Source organism: Nilaparvata lugens, chromosome 3, assembly GCF_014356525.2.
Source record: "Nilaparvata lugens isolate BPH chromosome 3, ASM1435652v1, whole genome shotgun sequence".
Lineage (NCBI taxonomy): Eukaryota > Metazoa > Arthropoda > Insecta > Hemiptera > Delphacidae > Nilaparvata > Nilaparvata lugens.
In genome coordinates, this window is record NC_052506.1 from 72,393,390 (window position 1) to 72,415,088 (window position 21,699).

At 35.1% G+C, this 21,699-nt stretch overlaps 1 long non-coding RNA gene across 1 annotated transcript; it reads left to right on the forward strand.

The window, feature by feature from the left end:
• Positions 1-1,177: 1,177 nt before the first annotated feature.
• Positions 1,178-20,817, forward strand: LOC111045471. Its single transcript, XR_005570879.1, has 3 exons — positions 1,178-1,401; positions 7,882-8,217; positions 20,783-20,817. It is a non-coding gene; the product is annotated as an uncharacterized LOC111045471 (long non-coding RNA).
• The last annotated feature ends 882 nt before the right edge of the window (positions 20,818-21,699 follow it).

The following is a 21,699-nucleotide window of genomic DNA, read 5'->3' on the forward strand; positions in this document are numbered from 1 at the left end:
AACCGGCTGACAATTTCCTTGATCACTCGATTTTCATGCTTTGGATGTTTTTCTTTCGCAATCAACTCAAAGAAGGTGGATGGATTGAGAAGTAATGTTTTTAGAAGTGTGGCGACTTTTTTCAAGCAGGTCACCGGGACCAGAAATAGCTGCGGCATGAATGAAACAGAGGCCCTCTACTCTACTCCAATCTTCTCGTCTCTAGCGATGTCTACTAGAGTTGGCATACTCCAAACTATTCTCAGATTCGCATCTGGCTGACTCTTAATTCAAGGCGCATATTAATAAAATTCTTTCTCGGTCTGGTGAATGCGTTTGTTTAGGGTGCTACACAACTCTGGAAAATGCGATATCCGATTGCGATTATGAACTCACTGAAATTTACTTCCTAACCGTATAAGAGTTTCAGTTGAACAGCTTTAAATAAGTAATTCAGTTTGGAAGACAAGCCACTAGAATGATACGTTTTTGACCGAGTTGAGGAAAAGGAAAATTTCAGAAATTTCCTCCCAGAATTATTGTTTACTCTTTCAGTATAGCCTACTTTGCTATGTAAACCACTCTCCTCCACCAATCTTCTTCTATCACAACTACTTCGAGAATCTATTTTGTACTTATAATACACATCTTCAATGAAGTTTTTCAAGTAAAAAATTGATATAATACAGATTATATTATCCATGAAATTCGAATCATGGTCACATTCAATTTCTCCAACTCACAAGAGGTATTATAATGCGTCATTCAGAGATTTAAATTTTTCATAGGACAGCTTGCTGGCAGAAGAAAATGAGACAGTATCTCTTAGGGGATTGGGTGTATTGATATTGTTTTGGAAGCGGGAAAGGCGCTGTCAGTAGAAATGACATGTATGGGGGGTTGGTTGGGGGGAAGGGGACTTAATACGCTGGTCGCTTAGTCGCTTGGAGGATTTTTGTGGCTAGGACGACGCCTCTCCTCCTCCGATTGTCAGCATCAGGGTGGCTTCTATCGGTTTGGATATTGTTGAAGCGGCAGGTATCGGTTTTGTGCCGTGTCTCGATATTAAATTCGGCACACACACTCACACACGGGGTGGTTATTTGGCGAGGCGTGGGTGACATTGATAGGGGGGTGGGGGGTCACAGGGGCACAGTGGTATCACAGCATCCCGCCAGGTGTCGTGCACAGCGCATGCGCAGTAGCCTGGACATGTTCGGCCAGCTTTTGTTGATCGGCAGCTGTCGGCTGGTGGTCTGGTCTGGCTTTCCCAGCCTAGTCTTATCATCCGAATAAACCATCTCGGTGTTTGTATCGCGTTCTTTTCCGTCTCAAATCTGCGCGCTAATTTCCGGGCTGTGACTGTGACTAGGACCTAGAAGAGTGCTTCGTTGCAGGCTGAGCCGCGTCTCTCCACAGCTGGTAACTGATCGATTTCGTTCTCCAGCTTCTCGTCTGTGTACTATTCCCATTCCCACCCTTCATCTGCCCCTTTAATCACCTCTGTTTTGATTAGACCCACATAGCCTTGATCCCATTCACCAATCACACAACTCGTTTTGATTACCACCTAGTTCAGTCTTCCCAACTTCCGAATCTCACCACAATTGTTAGCATAACCTTGAAATGGCAATTCATTTATGAAGTTGATTGATTAGCGCCTAATATTCGTTACATATACTGTCAGTATTGTGTTATGATAGCTTCTGAAGTTTATAATCATTTTGTAATTACATCTGAGCTTCAATGATTGGATTACTTGAAATTTTCAATTAATTATGATTGTCCATCACCAAGGAATAATAACCCATCCATTGATATTGATAAATTAGATTTGAATAGATCATTCATAGTAAATTGGTCACCTAAATAAGGTTCTATCACATTCATGTCTCAAATAGTATGGGAAAAGGGCTATTCTATAATATTCCTTGTCAATTTCTTAAGATAAATTATTTTTTGCACCAGTTAAAATCAGAAATTAGATGAAAATAAGAAATAAAATATTTGAATTTCGCCCAATGAAGCTTTGGTTTCCATTGTGTGTTGAAAATACATTAGTATGTAACCTGAACTACTAGAAAGATGTAGGATTCCTTTGATTATATTTTATAGAGTTTTCAGTGAATAGGAAAGTATTCTGGTATTCTATGGAAATTGGTCTGTTGAGTTGCGATATAAATGGTGACTGAATATTTCTGGCATTCCAGAGGAATTTAATCGATACATATTTATTATTACTTTAATATATTATACGTATTTCCAGTTCAGTGTGAGGATTTAATTGGAATAACTTTGAGTCGAAATGAGTCAAAAGATGAGGTTCTGCACTTGTAAATTGAATTGATAGTGAATCCAACATGGAATATGGAATAAATAAGTGATCAAGAATTCGATCATTCTGTTAGAACAAGTGAAATGCTAAAATAGTGATGGACTACATTGTGTGATTCAAGCCCTTTATTTTTCAAGTATACTTAACTTACTGTGCAATTTGAACTTAATACAATGCAATCAATAATTTGAGGACCGAGAACTTTTTTCTTTATTTTTCGCTTGTTCAAAGATGGGTGGAATTATTCGCAAAATTGTTTTATTTAAAATCAGATTTTCATGAAATTTATTTTTTGCATGCTATTATTATTTACTGTCATGATATGTTACTTATGTATTGATATTGTCTTATATTTGGAATATGTAACTGCCAACCTGCTTGCTATAGGATGAATATTTCCTGATAAGCAATTGTACAATGAATAATAAAAATGAATAAATATAGTTGTAAACTATTATGACGGAAATGAATTCATCAAATAACTATTTAATTCTATAATTCAATCAAAGCAATAATATAATCAAATTTTCAATCATATTAACTTGGTATATTATAATTTAATCTGAGTGAAATTCAATTCTCATAATCATTCAATAAAAGGTTTAGGGCATGAATATTATTCAGCCAGGGATAGCTGCTGTGAGGCAGCTGTATAAGTAGAGCGTTATTGCTATATTTTCTTTCTAATGATATTGTACATTTTTTTCAGTTTTGTCTTTCTAGAATGAATTATTTTCCATGAATATCACTCACGAAAATATTGTTTATCAACACATTATCAATTTATTATCATATTTGAAATATTAACCGATAATTTCTTGAATCGGTTTTTTATCCGATTAGAAGTTCTATGTTGCAGTCCACCCATTGTAAAACAATCAATCCAGTCTGATTGGATTCGGAACTAGAGCCACCCTTATTTGTGTTTGTTACTTATTGATTTGAATACGATTTCACGAGGCACGCTGAACACGGTTAATTTCCGAGGCGAACGATAGATGGAGAACTGAGTGAAATGTTGACTACTTCAACATCGTTATAAGCGAGAGATTATGAATCGTTCTCAGTTCTCTAATTCTGAAAATCAAGGGACGCTTTTGACTACTTGAGTGGTATTGATTGGAATGAACGTGGAGTACTGCAAAGGCAAAGTACAGCTACAGCTGCATTCCGTATTTGCTCTCTTCTCCAATAACTGTTGAAACACTTTTGATTTTCCTGTCAAACTCAACGACAGAAATTTCTCAATTTCGATTTTGGCATTGAAAAGGAATAAGAGGAGTTTCGAGAAGTTCTTTTTACTTAATGTAATTCAACTTATGTTTTACTGTACAATGAATAAACTTATTTTATCTCAGTTTGCATATAAACCAAACATTCACTTCCACAAATTAACATTCACTGGCTACCATGGGGAAATATGAATTTATAAATCCATAAATCATAATCACTTTTGAATATAATGTGTTCATGTGGACAAATCGTTCAGGTATGACTGAAAACAACAAAAGATTTTGGTTTCATCTGGATTATATTACCTCCGACAATAATCATTTTCTATATCATCAACTGTCCTAAATCATTGATCATTAATATGAAATCTTATGATTCATCTCATAAATGCTGATAGAATCGTCTTGTAGATTAAGAATTAAACTGTTATTCAATGCAGTGAGTATTTCAAGCATTACCTACACTTGAAACCAAACTAATGATCCAATTTGGCTGGATAATTATTTAGTTCTGGAACAGAGCTATGAATCACTATAAAAGTAGTTGTTGAAAAATCATATAATAATAAGTGGTTTTATAATATCAGTTTTATGTTCAAATTTCAGTAGTTTTAATAGTAATTTCAAAGTTTTACTAACCATATCACCACATATGCACAGCTTTTGGGCATCTGGCTTCACGTCGTATCCCATATAAAAATAGTTATTATAATAAATATGAATGAACATATTCGACAACTATCCAATTAATTTCTATGATTTATTCAATATTATTAGGGTAGATACGATTTACCTTGAACATAAATGGATGGAAGGAGACAAGTATCCCTACGAAAACATAGATGTTTGGAAAACTCATTGATCAGGGTGCAGAATTCATAGATCAGGTCCTTTGGTTAGTTCTTAGTTCAGCAATACTGCTAAAGTCCAACATTCGCAAAGTTGAGGGAGTAGAGTTTATTTCTAGGAGAAAGCATGTGGCTGAAATTCACAGGGCGCTATAAATAATATGAGATTGAATTGTGCATGACCAATATTGTGCCGCTCCAACGAAAGCTGACAGGATGATGTAGGCCTACGCAATCAACAGGAAACTCAATTGATCGACTAAAGCCGGCACCGCAATAAAGATTAATGATACTAAAGCTTCCTCAACGCTTTATTAATCTGTTGAATGTGGTGATTTGAACATTTCCATCAATCTTTTCATTGCAATAATTAATGATTTTCATGTACGCCCATTATACTGTATCGTTGAACTTGTTGAGATAAGTCTCCCACTTCAATTCAATGGAAGCCTGATTACGCAGCTTGCAGTCGTTCTGATGAATGTGGATAATTAACTGAGTAGAGAATGTAATAGGCTTTTTCATATTGCTGATGATGTTCACAGAAAAGTTTTCGAGGTGATCAAAAATATCTATACATGCCGGCGGGATCCGATCCCACGACCGGGCAGTGCTAACAGACTGAACGGTGCAATATAGTATCGTAGTTCCCTCAAACAACCTGACTGGTACAATATCGGACTATTCACCTATAAACAGCAAGGAATGTTAGGAAAACGGAAATATCAAATGCGTCATGTTGCTCTGACAAGAAAGTCCTTGGAAAATTAGAAGCACACTTTAAAGTTTTCAAGTGAGGGCCATACACAATCTACCTACATCAAGGGTTGGGAATAAAATGAGTGTTAAATTTGAATTTTCATTTGTTTAAATGCTAATAAGAATAAAATTAATCAATAGTAGTTATCTACATACGTTCTTGAACGAATCAATAAAATTGTGCTCATTCAACCAATAGGGATCAAGAAATCAACCAAGTCCAAATAAAGTTTATGTCATAATAAGAAATACTGAAAGATTTCACTCCATGAATAAATTTTCAATTTTGGAAAACTCTTAGAACATTCTCACCCTCACAGTTATAATATGAAGACCTTACTCGAAGAATCCGATTGTCAATAATAAAATACACTTCTTATATAAAAAATATATACAGTAATACGAAACGAATTTGAAGGATTTGGAGGCTTTGGAAGAAATTTTTAATCTTTTGCTGAAAAAAACAAATTTTTAATGGAATTTCCGACAAAAAAATCAAGTTCAACTTTCAAATCGACTATGATAATATATTAAACTTTTGCGATGATTGTTATTTGGCTATCATAAATTGATTTTTTGGAAATCAAGACTCCAACAGCGACGACAATAATTGAATTATTATCATGACAGTAGCAGGTGTGATTGAGAAATTATAACGCATAGAATTTTCCAGAGATCTATTTTCGTTTCTCAAGATTACTGAATGAAACGGTTACGATGATTGTTTGTATGGAAATAAGATAGTGCTAAAACTGTATTATCGCTTCAGCAGACGCATCTTCATGAAATGTGACCGAAAATTAATTTTCAGGACAATCCTCCCACGCGTGACCTGTGTACTCGAGCTTACGATGCTCGGAACTCGGAAAGAGGGAATAGAGACGACGAATCGAGGGAGAAATTCATCTATCACAACTCTAGCGAGCGAATTGAGCTTAATTCTAGCAAACAGAACAAATATTCTCTCGGCTCCAGATTCGTTGAATGTGTTTCTCAATGGCCAACAGTGTTACATAGCAAACGATCCGATGTTTTTCTGTTCACTATGTTCTAAAGATAGTTTGAACACTCAGTAACACAAGTATCAGGCCTATTGATTAATAAGTTCTAGTGCATTGCTTCTGCTAAAAATTCTCATTTTTCACCTCTCATACTTTTTTCCATACATTTTTCGCACAGATATGAGCTTATGCGAAACCGTCTGTTCACCACGGCAGAATCCCGGAATTAGTTATTTTTCTTCAAAACGAGCAGTGATCGGTCGAAGCAAAATAGCATTAAGTTGGTAGGCCTTAAAAGAACGGAAAAATGAACGATAATTCTTCTCTGATTTGAACAGATATTTTTTTCTGGTCATCTTTCTGACGACTTGTGAACACTTCCATAAGAACCATAATGTTAATTGAAAGTCGATTGTGTTATATGACCGTTACAAAAATACCCCTTAAGTAAAGCTTACCTCTTCTACTTGAGAGATAGTATAATCACATACACATTCATTGAATGGTAATCAATGTGAAATCTTTTTCAATAATATGCTGGAAATTCACACCCACTTCTACGATCGTAAAAAAGAAGAAATTGTTGTTGGTTTGTGTTCTACAATACTGTAAAATGGGGAGTGGTTGTACTTTCATCGCAGGCTACTGCTAGCACCAAAAAGTATGTCTCAATAGAGATGTGTTGAAATATGGTTGGCCCGTTGGCCGTGCTCCGATCAAGATGAATCAGTTGGAGAGTCGCCTAAAGTGGTTCGAACATTTCAGTGTAGACGGAAAGTAAAAGAACCGCTGTGTTGTTGGAAGTCAAATATTGATGCTAGAATTTTCTTACGTACAGAAACGCTTACAAATTCGCTAAAGTGTGGCGAAAGTCTCGAAAGTGGATTAGTTTCATGAGAGTTGGAGGAGAGAAATGTATGAAATCAAATTACAGTAGTAGATACGGATATCAAGTGGATTTATATGAATATCGTATATCGAGTGAATATCAAGATTGGATCTTTGTATATAGGATACTGACTGAGAAGAGCAGAATTGAATCTCATTGCTGACTCCATTTTAAATCTTCAAGAGGGAGAAGTCATTTGTTACACTCAACCCTTATAGCAGAAAGACTGTGAGAGAATTAGCATACGGTACTTTGCATCCACGAGACAGCTTGGCCAAAGTTCTAGTGGTGGACTGTTCTGTAGAATGTTCTTTAGGGGTGCTGATGGAGGGAGAATAATAATAGACAAACTTCTGGAGGAAGAGGTTTTGTCTGTGAATAGAAATTTCCAGACGAGAAGTAGACAATAAGTGGATGAGTTGGTAGGATACAACATAGGTTCACTTGTTGTAGACTACACAGGGTTTAGAAACTTGTACATCTTGATCCCCACAACATCGATTCCACGATTCCACAATTAATACTTCTATAGTATAGAATGAACTATATTACATAGACTTCTATATATTATATAGAATAGCCTAAACTTATTGAAGTCCATTCAATCTCAGCAGAGTAATTTCTGTATACTTCTATTAAATTCATGCATTCCCATTACAAAATTACAAAATAATATTGTCAATGAACTTCATTCATCTTCCATTTTCTTGGTGTCTTTCAATATTCATATACTTATCCTTCAAATCATCATTCCTTTGAAAATCCCATCAAAAATCCTCCATCAATCCATAATTATTATAATAATTCTTGTCATGATTATATTCTTCTGAATTTCCAGGTGCAGTTTTAGTTTTTTACGTGCGATCAGAATAGATATGAGAGTGCTAGAGACTGATTCAATTAGTCAGTCTTAACAGTGTAATGGAAGCCGCTGTTTCTTGAAATTCGTGTGTTGTGGATTTCGGTATGTGAACTCCGTTAGTAATTATTGTAAGCACAGTGAAAAACATTCAGCCAACATGCGGAACTTCTTTTGTTGGCGCTTGAACAGCCGATACAAAGAACTGGAACATAGTGAACATGTGACATTGCTGTGACATCCAGTCAGCATGACATTTCTCTGGATCGTGGCGACATTTCTTCTGGCTTCGATCAAAAATACCCTGGCCATTGAGTGAGTAGATCTATAGTAGCCTATTCATAAAATTTTTCAAATTATTATTCCAATACCATACTTTAAATAAGTAATTATTTTTTTAGTTTAATCTAAAGCCGAACCCACACAGCATCAGACAGACGGAGAAGAAATTCCTTTTGAAAAAATCGAATATTGCAACACTCACAGACGTCCGTGTGTCTCCATATGTCTGATCACGTATGCATGCAGACTTTCAATTTTTGTTCGTCCGTCTGCTGCTGTGAGCGTAAGCCTCAATGATCGTGGACTTGAGATAAATCTTATAGTAGTGAATTATTTGAAATTGTTGATTTTTTGGAATAGTAGATATCGCTGGGACATTATTTGATAGCAATAATATGTTTTTTTCTGTGTATTCTTTCTTGAATATATGATTGATATGAACTAGAGGGTTGATCTTGGAAATTACCTACTGGATTGGTGAGTTTTCCACGTTTTACTGTTGAGTTATTTGAACACTGGTTCTGTTTTGCGTGAGAAGAAAAATGCAGCGTTGAGGACACAATACTCTACTTAGTATGAAAAATTCAATTATTATTAAATAAAATGACTTTCTCAGTTAACTTTATAACCCATTCAAATTCATTAGTGTCTTAGTTGGCAGACCCAATGTCGAGTAATTTAAATTGGGCTGATAACTCAGATTAATTATTGATTAATCAATAATTATTGATTGTCGGGGAAAACATGACGTGATCTTGTTAGCTTATGATTCAGGGTGGAATACAAGCTTGGAAAGTTGAATGAAAACTTTGATTAACATTCAATCACTATGTTGAGTTTTGGAAAGAATTTTCTCTTGTTAAGTGTATGCTGTTGAATGGTCAGGGTGCCCTCTAATACTATAATTATTATTGAATTAGGTTTAGAATTATATGCAGCTTCAATGTATGTTGATTTTAGAGTTGTAGGCTACAAGAAAAATTACAAGAATATATATTCAAATTACTATTCCTACGTCAAGTGATTCTTCACCATAAAACTATCAACTATAAATTCATTATATTATGTTCAAATTATTGATACCCTTGTTTTTCCTTATCCGATTGTATATTCTTTCCTATGCCTTATTCATTTGAAGGGTACCCCGAATTATCAATATCACATCCATTACACACATTTAATGATAATGAATTAAAGATTTTATATTTCTCTAAAAAAGAGGATCTGGAGAAGAGCCCTTGATTTGGTTTCCACAGACTATTTTTGCAATCAAGATGAGATGGATTTTCTATTATTTCAAAAAAACACGGTTTTTGGTCTGTATCTGATCCATCATTTGAAAGTATCAATAGTAGATCTCATCTCACTGTGCACCGTACCACAAATAATAATTTTTATAATTGTCATGGGAACGAGGAACAATAACCTCAATAAGAAGAGTCACTTTCTAATATTCCATAAACAATCAATCATATTAAAAACTAATAGGTATTACGGTACCATATAAAAATAAAATATTCTTATATCAATTTATTACCGCGTAATTCAGATTTATTATACTAATATTCTCATGATGTACCGAAATCGTTCAGAAATGAAATTATTCCATGCAGAATCAAAAGCGTAACACGCTCTATCGGATTTTAAATCCCAAATTCCCAAATGGATCTCGCACCATTCTCAGTTGGAGTGTTCCAATACTATCCCAATGTTGATACAGCTCGTTTATTCTCATATTACTTCATAATATGAGCTAATTAGCATTTTGGATGACGATTTACCTCTCTGCTACTGCATTAATTAATTTGTTAATGTTTTATCAAAACATTTCAATTTAGTCTAAGGAGGCTAATTTTCATCGGCTGCTTTTTTCATTAACTGATTATTTCATTAACTGCTAATTTTTTCATTAACTGCTAATTTCATTCACTGCAATCCCAAACTATAAGATCGCTAGTTTCTACCAGGTCCACTACTTTTAAATACCAACTATAGGATTTAATAGACACTACTTTTGAATACCAACTATAGGATATATAGACTATTAGGATATATAGACGCCACTTTTGAATACCAACTATAGGATATATAGACTATTTATGAAATAATGGAAATGTAATCAGGTTTTGTGATATATACACATTTATACTCGTAACATTGCTATATAGATACCTATAGATTGCTATATGGATATATAGACACCACTTTTGAATACCAACTATAGGATATATAGACTATTTATGAAATAATGGAAATGTAATCAGGTTTTGTGATATATACACATTTATACTCGTAACATTGCTCTGTTTTTTATATCATTTTACGATACTACACAATTCGAAGGGTTTGGTCCGCTTCAACGTGTGCAGCATAGTAGCATAGAGAAATAGAAACAACAAAGAGTATTATATCCCTTTGTAGTAGGCTATGATTGTTGGCAAGAATAGCCAAGTTCAATAGAGTAAAGGTCCCTACAACCATAACTCTTTAACTCTAATCTCTCATGTTTCATCTGTAGGTTTATGTGCAAAGCACCCAGTTTCTTTCTGTTGGAACAAATTTCATATCCAGAATATTGGCTTTTATCTTTTCAAGATCAACTTTTAAAATAGTTTGGATATTACAGGTAGAAGAGAGCCTCTATATTGGCCTATTGGATATGGTATTTTACAGAGACGTTTCTAGTAAAACGTTTCGGGGGAGGGGGAAGGGTGAATCATTGGCGTAGATAACACCTAAACTTTGAAAGGGACAACCTTCACCAAAGGGGTGTCCGGAGGCGCTACCCCGGAAATTTTTTAAACATCACCTGGATACGTCACTGGTGTCTCTTACTCAGTCACTGATGCACAGTAGTTCCACAAGGAACTCTTCCATTAATATCCTGAACTCTTCAACTCCAGAGTTAAAGGTTTGCTGCTTGAGTCGGAAATATCGATCCACTGTATAATATGACTCAATGTTTCAATGTTTTCAATTGTTAGCATAGCTCCAATTTGGTTTTTAGACGTCACACGCTATCTACACCTGGAAATATATATTATAATAATATACACCTACTATATTATGCACCTGGAAATCGGAGTGGCCGTAGTCGAGTGTATGCTGGCTTTATGATTCAGAGGTCCGGGTACAAATCCCGGCCCGGGCAAGATATTTATCTCGGCCACTCCCGTGTTTCGGATGAACAAGTTAAGCCGTCGATCCCAGCTGCCTAAAAAACAGTCGCTAGGTCATGTCACAGGCCCTGAAATTGATCAGTTGCGACCTGAAAACTCTGACACAAAACCTGAGCCAGCCAAGTCACTCGATATTATCATACTTGGGAATGAATTTTTTAATGATCAATTCTTAATTAGGTAGCCGTCTTGAAATATTGTTTCACTATACTTGAGAAGGGTTTGAGAGAAACATTGTTGTAAGTTCATGTATTTCGTTCATATGTATAGACCCTCATAAATACTACAGTCTTTATTACACTACATCAAGAACAAATCAAAGCTCGTGTAGTATTCATTTTGGAGTCTGACATTTCTTAGGAGTCTCTATTCCTCGTCGTCGTCTTCTTAAAGGGGTAGGCATTAATACCTGTTCCGCCTTCAAACATTCTCCCACCTTTTTCTTGGTCCGCCAATACTTCTCCTCCCTTCTGGCTTCTAAGCAATAACAGCTTTGTAGTCCAGTCAATATAGACATAAAAAAGGGGGTTATATTGTAGTTCTGATTTTTTAATATATTATTTGGGTACATAAGAGAAGTCCAGAACCAATTTCTTCATGCAAAATTTCCTTGTGCTAGATACAGGGTGGCCCAAAAACCACATTTTCCAGTTTTCAACTATTTCTGCCAAATCTTGTAATCGGACAGAAAAATTTGCTCTCACCTTTTTTTAGATTATAAAATTTCAAATAAAATGAGATCATTCGGAACTCTCTATCTTCAATGAGTACTGAGTTATAATTTTTCAAAAATGAGTGAAATTTGAAGGAAAAATCAATTTTGATGAATTTTAGTTTTTGATCAACAATGTCTTCCGATTGTTAACATTTAGATGTATAATTCAAAATCCCTCTGGGCGTATTTTTGTGCTCTACAATCTGAGATCAGGGAGAGCGCTCTATCTCAAATAGATTTCCAGGTACACCTGACAACAATGCTCCTTTGTATTGTGAAAACACCTCATTTTCAGCTTCAACCATCATCACCAACTACATTGTCCTCACATTGATATTTCGCACAATGACATAAGTTCATGAGATTATGCTCTATGAGAATCACCCGTTGATGAACTTCATTTCAGTATTTCCTAGTGGAAAGGCGCGCTTAAGGACACCTCAAGGATCAGAATTTCAAACACTTATAACTTTTGACACAATGCTCAGATTTCATCGTACTACACTTCATTCTTCTTGGCTCGTCAAGGCGGTCCAAAACCATGCATCACATTCAAGTCAAATTCAGTCGAAAAATTAAAAATTTATTGTTGAGTGTACTTAAGCCCATATTCCAATACACAAAAAATGGCTGAAAACTGGAAAATGAGCCGAAAATACAAGGTTTTTGGGCCACCTTGTATCTAGCACAAGGAAATTTTGCATGAAGAAATTGGTTCTGGACTTCTCTTATGTACCCAAATAATATATTAAAAAATCAGAACTACAATATAAATTGCATGCACCAATGTATATAGTGACTATTGGGGATTATTGGGGATTCTTCCGTTTACCATTCTCTCTAATTCCTCATTCTGGAAATCTTGAATCTTGAAAGCTTGATTTTGTCTGATCGAATTGGAGAGAGAACTGTACCAGGTAATTTCTAAAAATTTCTTATTAGAATTTGGAAAATTATTCTTATTCACAAATCATCCAATTTAGGACCGCGTAAGGCTAAGAATCTTTTAATTTATACTATACTCCATACAAAATTACTTTTGACGTGGACAGACATGCGTAGCAGAGAAAGGTAGGGATACATCGGCGCGATGTTTCGAGTAGTTCGAGGATAGTTATAGGCCTATTTTGAATTCTTCAAGATTTCAGTAGGTCAAGTTTATAGTTTGTCAAGTTTTTAATCAGACCCTTGCGGAGCACGGGCTGCCTGTAAGTCTCTCATAAATCTCTCGCTGTTCTCGTTTTTGTCAATATTTGTAGCTGCTGAAGTCCTCTCAGTATTCGGAGAATGTTTTTGTGAAACTATTCCAATTTATAATATAATATCTCCAACCCCCTTTTGACCCTCATTGAGAGCAAGCAGTGGAAAAAACCATTTCCTTGTTTCTGTCTCTCACCATTGCCTACGCGAGAAGGATCATTCATAGAATATTCTCTTTTCAACCCATACCTATATAGTAAGTGTAGTTTTAATAATATTCCATGTTTTACTGTCAAGATTCAGTTCTTTCACTGCTCCTATAAGACATGTCGAGACCATAAAGTCATAAACTTTTCGAGAATCGATGGAGAAATTTTATAGGCTGAGTTTCACTCGATCCATCACAAAGGTCAATAATGGAATTGAGATTTACAATTTGCTCAGCACAAAGACTTCTTTCCCTCTGCCCTTACTGAAACTCATGAAAATCAGGTCCAATTGCTCTTTTGAATAATAAAACTTGTCATAGTATTTTGTACGTGACTTTCGATATACCTCTATTCTAATATTAGTATCATATTGATTATCATTGACATATTCACTCAGACTTGTGTACTTGGGTCTTGAATGAGAAAACCTTACCTCAAATTTCTTTCAATTCAATGGCCATCTACCTCAAGCAGAATAGTCATTCTGGATTATGGAAATATCAATGATACAATGTAGTACTCTTATCGTATCTTTGTAATTCAATATATAGAACGCAGACGTCCATTGTAATTGAATTTCGGTGCTCCAACTATGTAACGTAGTTTTGAAGTGACTTGTTATTGGATAGAAGTTAGCCCAGTTTGTCAGTCCCGCCGAGGATTTAATTTTCTCCCGAAGGTGTTCTCTTTCTCTCCCTCTCTCAGCATTGCAAATTAGACTTGAAGATCACTCAACAGAAACTCACTCCTTTTAGTTTGTCAGTTATTTACGACCAATTAAACTCGCAGAGAAAGTTATCACAATGAATTAGTGAGTGAATAAATAAGAATTATTTCAAAGCACAAGATTAATTTCAACTTTCAACAATAGCTGATGATGATATCAAAGACAAAACCGCTAAACGTTCTTGCCTCACATGGTTTCTCCATTACTCATTTTCTTTGTTCTTTTCAACCTCTATCACTTCTACACACACAAGCCGCTTTGAAATACTATTATCTTGCTGTAAATAGCTGCAGCTATTTAGCTTCATGGTTGAAAATAGCTTCACGTTGCTTAGATTTTGTTTTAGTAACTTAATTCAATTTTCGGTTACATAATTGGACAAAAATCATGAAGTGTAAACATAACCTATTTTTGGACAATTTCTATCCAAATTTGGGAAAGGAACAGTTTTGGGCTGCAAGCCTGTTGTTCCTTACCCGATCATTCATAGTTGACAATGATATTGTAACCTACGTATCAATGTATAAATAAATAATACAAGTATTTAATTGTAAGTTGGAAGAGTGTAATTGTGATTTAACTCAAGTCACTGTAAGTTAAAAGAATCGAAAAACTTGCGTTAGATCTCATTTGTATGCAACTTGTGTCAATAGTAAAAACTACAATGCATGACATAAATAAAAGGAATTGTGGTGGATTCAACCGATTTCTCTTGGAGTTCGAAAACATTTGAGTATTATTCAATCCCCTCTCATATTCAGTAATCAAACGCGTCTACCACAGTACTCATACAGTACTCTGCCGTTAGCATAATTTTTTGACGGCATTACCACATTTTCGATGTCATGAACGTGTCCCTGTGGGGATATCTTGTGTAAGGTATCATTTTAATGATGTAATTTGTAGCATTACCACATTTTTGATGTCATGACCGTGTCCCTGTGGGGATATCTTGTGTAAGGTATCATTTTAATGATGTAATTTGTAGCATTACCACATTTTTGATGTCATGACCGTGTCCCTGTGGGGATATCTTGTGTAAGGTATCATTTTAATGATGTAATTTGTAGCATTACCACATTTTTGATGTCATGACCGTGTCCCTGTGGGGATATCTTGTGTAAGGTATCATTTTAATGATGTAATTTGTATGAATAAATAAAGAATAGAGAATAAAGGTGAACAGTACACGTCTTAAATCAATACTTCATCTAATGGAAAACATTTGAAACAAGATCATTGCCAACCTCCAAGATTTGTAGCAATGTTATTCCAGAATCTCCATAACAAAGATAACAGGCTGCAAACGCCGAATGACACCACATCTCTCTTATGTCAAAGAAATTATTGTAATCTTGAATAGTAAAGAGGCAGAGATCATTGCCAACCCTCAAGATTTGCTGCACTGTTATTCCGGAATCTCCTTAACAAAGATAACAGGCTGCAGATGCAGAATGATACATCTTTCTCATGTCAAAGAAATTTTGTAAAACAGGCAGTTCAGAATTCTAATTGTAGGATTATGAAAACATTATGAATATAACCTATTTCATTGGAAATTTACTAGTTTTATAAATTTATTGGTGAAAAATACATTATATCAAAATTTCCCGTTTCATGCACCACCCATAACTTGCTGTGAATGTGAGCAGCACATCTTTCCGATTCCATCTTTAGAAGTAAATTAAAGTAAAGAAGTTCTACTTTAGGACATTTTGACTGTATATAGGAACATGAATACATGCCCTTTCATTAGTATACTGTGAGTTCTATGAATGTTTCGTGGAAATGACACTATTTCAAAATTTCTCGTTTCCCTGCGCCACTCTGTACATTGAAATTCAATCACTAACCTTACGCATGATCTAAGTTTTAAACGATTCCTATCAGCTAATAAACGATATAAATGATCATTCAATCGAAGCTATAAACGATTGCATTTGTTCCAAATTACATGAAATTTCTGTAAGAGGCTATAAATTACGAATGAATCTCATAATATACGTGAAATCATCTTTCAATAGTTTTAAAAGGTATTTTTAATATATTTAAGATTTATAATCAATTGTTGAGAACAGTTTCTCATTCTCCAAGTAAAAGAATACTGTATACACTACAGAGTTTTCAAAGAGTAAAAAGTTGAAGCACTACTGAGGCACGAACGTAATGAGAGTTAATCTGGCAGATAAATTATTTTGACTTAGATTGCTGAGAACTTAATTCTTGGTTTCAACCACTTATTATCTGCAGCAAGAAAAACCAGCCCTTGAAAATAAAACACTACTTGCTACTACTGCTACTTCTACAAAATTTAAATAACAAATCATTGTGAATTCCAATGAGATAAGTAGAAAGTAATGAATGTGTTTGCTTGATTTAATCTTACACGTTTTTAATGCAGATTATAGCTATATTCCAAGCATAGAGCCCACAAATATGTGATCGGGAGTGGTCCTACTTCAACACTCGTTGACATCCAACTTGCTGGGACCAAAATGATATACTGTACCAAAAATAAGTAATAAATTACTGTGCATCTTGTTGCTCCGAGCTGCATTCTCATATAATCGATAGCCAGCATTTAGTGAATTATAGTCAACAGTTGTTGTAAAATCGTGAAAAAATGAATATATTATTTACTTTTCTACTAAATACTCATAAATTTTCACACTTGAAGATGTCTAGATATAGTCCAGTCAAGGAATGGTTATAGAGAGAAAAGTTTGGAGGACAATTTTTGACCCCACAGTTCTGTTTTAGAGGAGGAGTGAGGAGGTAGTGAGGAGGTAAACATATCAAAAGTTATGTTTCACCGCTATGTTTCAAAGTTATGTTCCACCCCTACCGCTTGTGCTAAGGGGGTGGGGGTGGTTTAAAGTAAAGGTATCATTTTTTGGTTTCTCGCATATAACTCTTGCAACTAAATATTGCAACAAGTGTCAACAGGGGTGATAAAGATGGGAACTTTTGCTATGTTTACCTACTAACGAGTCCAAATTAAGCTACAAAGTCAAAAATTGTGTCACAGACACCCCCTTCAAATTCCATTGTCAAATGATCAATTGTTGCAGCATTGAAAATTTCACCCCCTATATTGAAGCTGCTATAACAATGAAACAAAAACTCGGAATAGTGAAACAATACATAATTTCAAAGAGAATTCATCGCTCTACAAATCCACGATAAGCAGTAACTTTTACGATGCATTTTTGGATAGTTATAAGCCCTGAAAGAGCAAAAAATAGGATAAAAACCTGTAATTTTAACAATTACACACCTTCAAGAGCGAATATCTCGGGAACTGTTGGGAATATCACAAAACTCCCATGTACAAGAAGTGTAGAGAATTTATCAAGCTTCACTTTTAAATAGTTAGTATTGTCAGTTGAACGCATTGTTCTCAGGATATGAGCGTGGGAGCAAAAAAGCTGAAAAATTCAACTTTTGAACCACCCTCATCCCCTTAGCACATGAGCTAGGAATGGGGACTTTTGAAATGTTCTCCCAATTAGTCTCAACGAAGCTGCAAAGTCAAATATTGTGTTCAAAACATTACCTCCAAACTCCTTTGTCAATTGATATATTGGAATCTTTCATTTGGACAACTCTCTAATAGTCCTTAATAAAGGGTGTTTACTGGGTGTTTTATAAACCTTAAATAAGGGTGTTTTTAAAGGGGTTTTAAAAAGCCACAAATTTTAAAATTTTTAACAAAACTTAATTTTTTTCACACAATGTGTTCTACAAACTTGGAACTTTGAAAAAATTACAAAAAATAAGTTGCAAAATAACATCGCGTAGGTGGCGTCCTTCCTATTGAATACATGTTTCCAGACGTTCCCTGAAGTTACGCATCGTATATCGTAACATTGCTCGTGGAATGGCTTGGATTCCTCTTCGACTGGCTTCCTTCAACTCTTGCAATGTGCGTGTTTTTTCAGCGTGAACATGCGATTTCAAGAAACCCCAAAAACCACGCACATTGCAAGAGTTGAAGGAAGCCAGTCGAAGAGGAATCCAAGCCATTCCACGAGCAATGTTACGAGATACGATGCGTAACTTCAGGAAACATCTGGAAACATGTATTCAATTGGAAGGACGCTACCTACGCTATGTTATTTTTGCAACTTAACTTTTGTAATTTTCTCAAAGTTCCGAATTTGAAGAACACATTGCGTGAAAAAATAACGTTTTTGTTCAAAATTTAAAAATTTGTGGCTTTTTAAAACCATGCGGTTCCCAGTTCAAATCATCTATTGGATTTTCACCATAATATAAGAAGAATAGTTGATACTGGAGTGAGAGATGGTTCAGATGATAGAAAGGAGAGGGATCTGGTTGATAATAGATTAAAAGAGAATATGCTGGGAGAGGATACAGAATTGCCGTTTAATAAAGGTCAGGTATCTAGAATTGGGAGACAAAAATTCGCAAGCCTCAGAGGTTGGATTTATAAATATTTATTGATGTTTCCAACGGGTTTAATATTTTTAAATAAGATGTTTGAGTTTAAAATGTTTAGTGTTAAGATACCCTGGAGTGAGTCAAAGCCAATATGTATAAGCTATGGATAGTAAACTTATTGTATCATTGTAATAAAATAAACAGGTTGTTTTGATGCCGTTAATAACTTAATAAAATAAATACATTAATTGGGTCTTAGGAATAATAAAATAAATAGGTCTTAATAAAATAAATACATTAATTGGGTCTAGAAATATAAAAATTGAAAATCTAAGAGCCGGTTTCCGAGCTCGGGATTTAGCTAAGTTTTAAACGTTGAACAACTGGAGTCAGAAAATTGTTTGTCCGAAACGGGGCATAGTCGTATTCCACGTTTAAATAAAATTTCGAAAAACTAGAAAATTGAACTCATAATAAAATGAAGAGAAAATAGTGCAAAGTTTCAGCTATTTTTAATTATTTGGGAATGTTTCATTTCGTGAAAGAAAAACGTTTCCAATTATTATAGAAATGTAAAAATAAAGATTATCATAAAAACTGCGACTATGCCCCGTTTCGGAGCCAATTTTCGGACTCCAGCTGTGTCTAGAGCTTGGCTAAATCCCGAACTCGGAAACCGTCCCTAAGTTTTCTTTCAACATTTATTTCTATTTTCACACATGTTTCGAACTTTTAGGCACGCCGCAAAGTAGACCCACGCTAATCCACGAAAAGCAACCCAAGCCATGGGATGTTTTGTAAACCATTGCTACAGAATTATTATTCATAATCAATCAGCTGACAAGTGATTATTCATTGCATGTATTATTTAATTGACCGAGCGAAGTGAGGTCTAAGATTCAAGTCGACGGTTTGGCATTTCTCTTAATGTTTAAATGTTTATATGTTTTTATGTTGCGCATTTACGGCGAAACGCGGTGATAGATTTTCATTAAATTTGACAGGTATGTTCCTTTTTAAATTGCGCGTCGATGTATATACAAGGTTTTTGGAGATTTTGCATTTCAAAGATAATATAAAAGGGAAAAGGAGCCTCCTTCATACGCCAAAATTACCGTAAAAATCAAACTATAGAATTATTCATCATAAATCAGCTGTCTAGTGGACTATAATACTACCCGTTCAAAAACATCGAACATCTTGAAAATGTATCTTTCCATCTACGTTGTAGACCAGACCTGATAACAGCGCTCACACTCACATTCCGGGACGACACGTCTCGGTACGATAGGACAGAAAGCTCTATATTTATTTAGGATTTTTTTCTAGACATTTTAAATTGATAAATTATTTATCAATTTTTGAGAAAACATAACAGATCAATGTAACTGAGCGCGAGGTATACTGTTCACAGAACTGCTAGCTACACAGATGTCTGGAGAAGCCTAGCAATGGTTTACAAACTATCCCACGGTGTAGGTTGCTTTTCGTGGATTAGCGTGGGTCTACTTTGCTGCGGGCCTTAGTCCAGGCAATGAGTGCTCAAAAAAGGGTATAGAGGGAAAAGCTTGGAAGACAATTTTTGAACCCACAGCTCTGTTTAGAGTAGTAAGGAGGTAAACATATCAAAAGTATCCACCTCCACTCCTTGTACTAAGGGGGTGGGGGTGGTTCAAAGGTACCATTTTTTGGTTTCTCGCATATAACTCGAAAACCATGTATCTTACGGACATAACTGTTGTATAGAAAATTAGAGTTTACATAATTTCTTACAATATCCGTCTCACATTTCTATATCTTCATTATTTTTCAAGATATAGATAGGCTCTTGAAGGTGTGACATTTTTTTGAAAAAACCATGTTTGTCTCCAATTTTTCCTATTTTTGCTCTAATAACTTTTTTTAAAATCAATGGGAAAAATCTATGCTGATTATGAGCTTATAGAGCATTGAATTCTCTTCAATTTGATGTATAATTTCACACTTTTACGCATTTCCCTACAACTGTTCCAGCAGCTTTTGTGTTGAGTGTGAAATCTCCAGTTTCGCAACAATATTCATACGGCGTAATGGAATGTGAGTGCTTCATTCCTATTAAATCGATTAATGGTTTTGATTTGATTCATTAATGAATTTATTAATTTTGTTTTCGATTTTTCCACAGAAGGACTTCGCCTGGTCTGGCTATTGATGAAAGACTCTCCAACGTAACACGAACTATTTCAAGACTGCTGAATGGCTACGACATTCGACTAAGACCAAATTTTGGCGGTGAGTTTTAATTATTATTCATTTTCAATCATTTCATCCCATCTCGTTTAAATTACTATTCATTCAATTATCCCATTTCATTCTTTTCTTACTGGTATCGTTTCATTCATTTCCAATCTCATTCCAATAAAATTCATTCAATTAAATTAATTTCTAACTGGTTTCATTCCATTTATTTTCAAAGATTAAATACATTATGCACAGTGTACTTACATGTCCACTTTGTTAGTCTCTTATTGCCAAGAGTCGCTTGCATCACTGAAATCAATTTTTTAAATCCTGTTGAGGTGTCCACCGCTTCCTCGGTCGTCCGACGTCTCTTTTCCCATCCATCTGCAACTTCCAAGCTTGTAGTGGAAGACGCGTTGGTGGCATACGACGCAGGTGATTTGTCCACTTCAATCTGTAATTTTTATGATTTCTGTTAGTGGTTGCACATTGCACTCACTTCGAATTGGTTCATTACTTATTTGGTCTCGTCTTGAGTATTTCTTGAATGGTGCGCAGAAACCTCATCTCTGTGCCTGAATTCGTGAGTCATCATTACCGTATGTCATTAAAGGAATGGCCATAATTGTCCTATAGAACTTAATCTCAGTCTCGGCCGCTTTGTTTCGGCATCCTCAGAGTGTATCCTTCATTTAACATCTTATATAACCTGAGGATGTGTGCCTCCACGATGGTGCGGCTGGATAACTCAATCCAAAGAAGGATAGGATTGAGTGAACTAAAACGGAACATGGTCAATAGCTCTGAAGGTGGAAGAGGTATTTATTCTCCAACAGCGGAAGAGGCACATGAGCCTAGGAG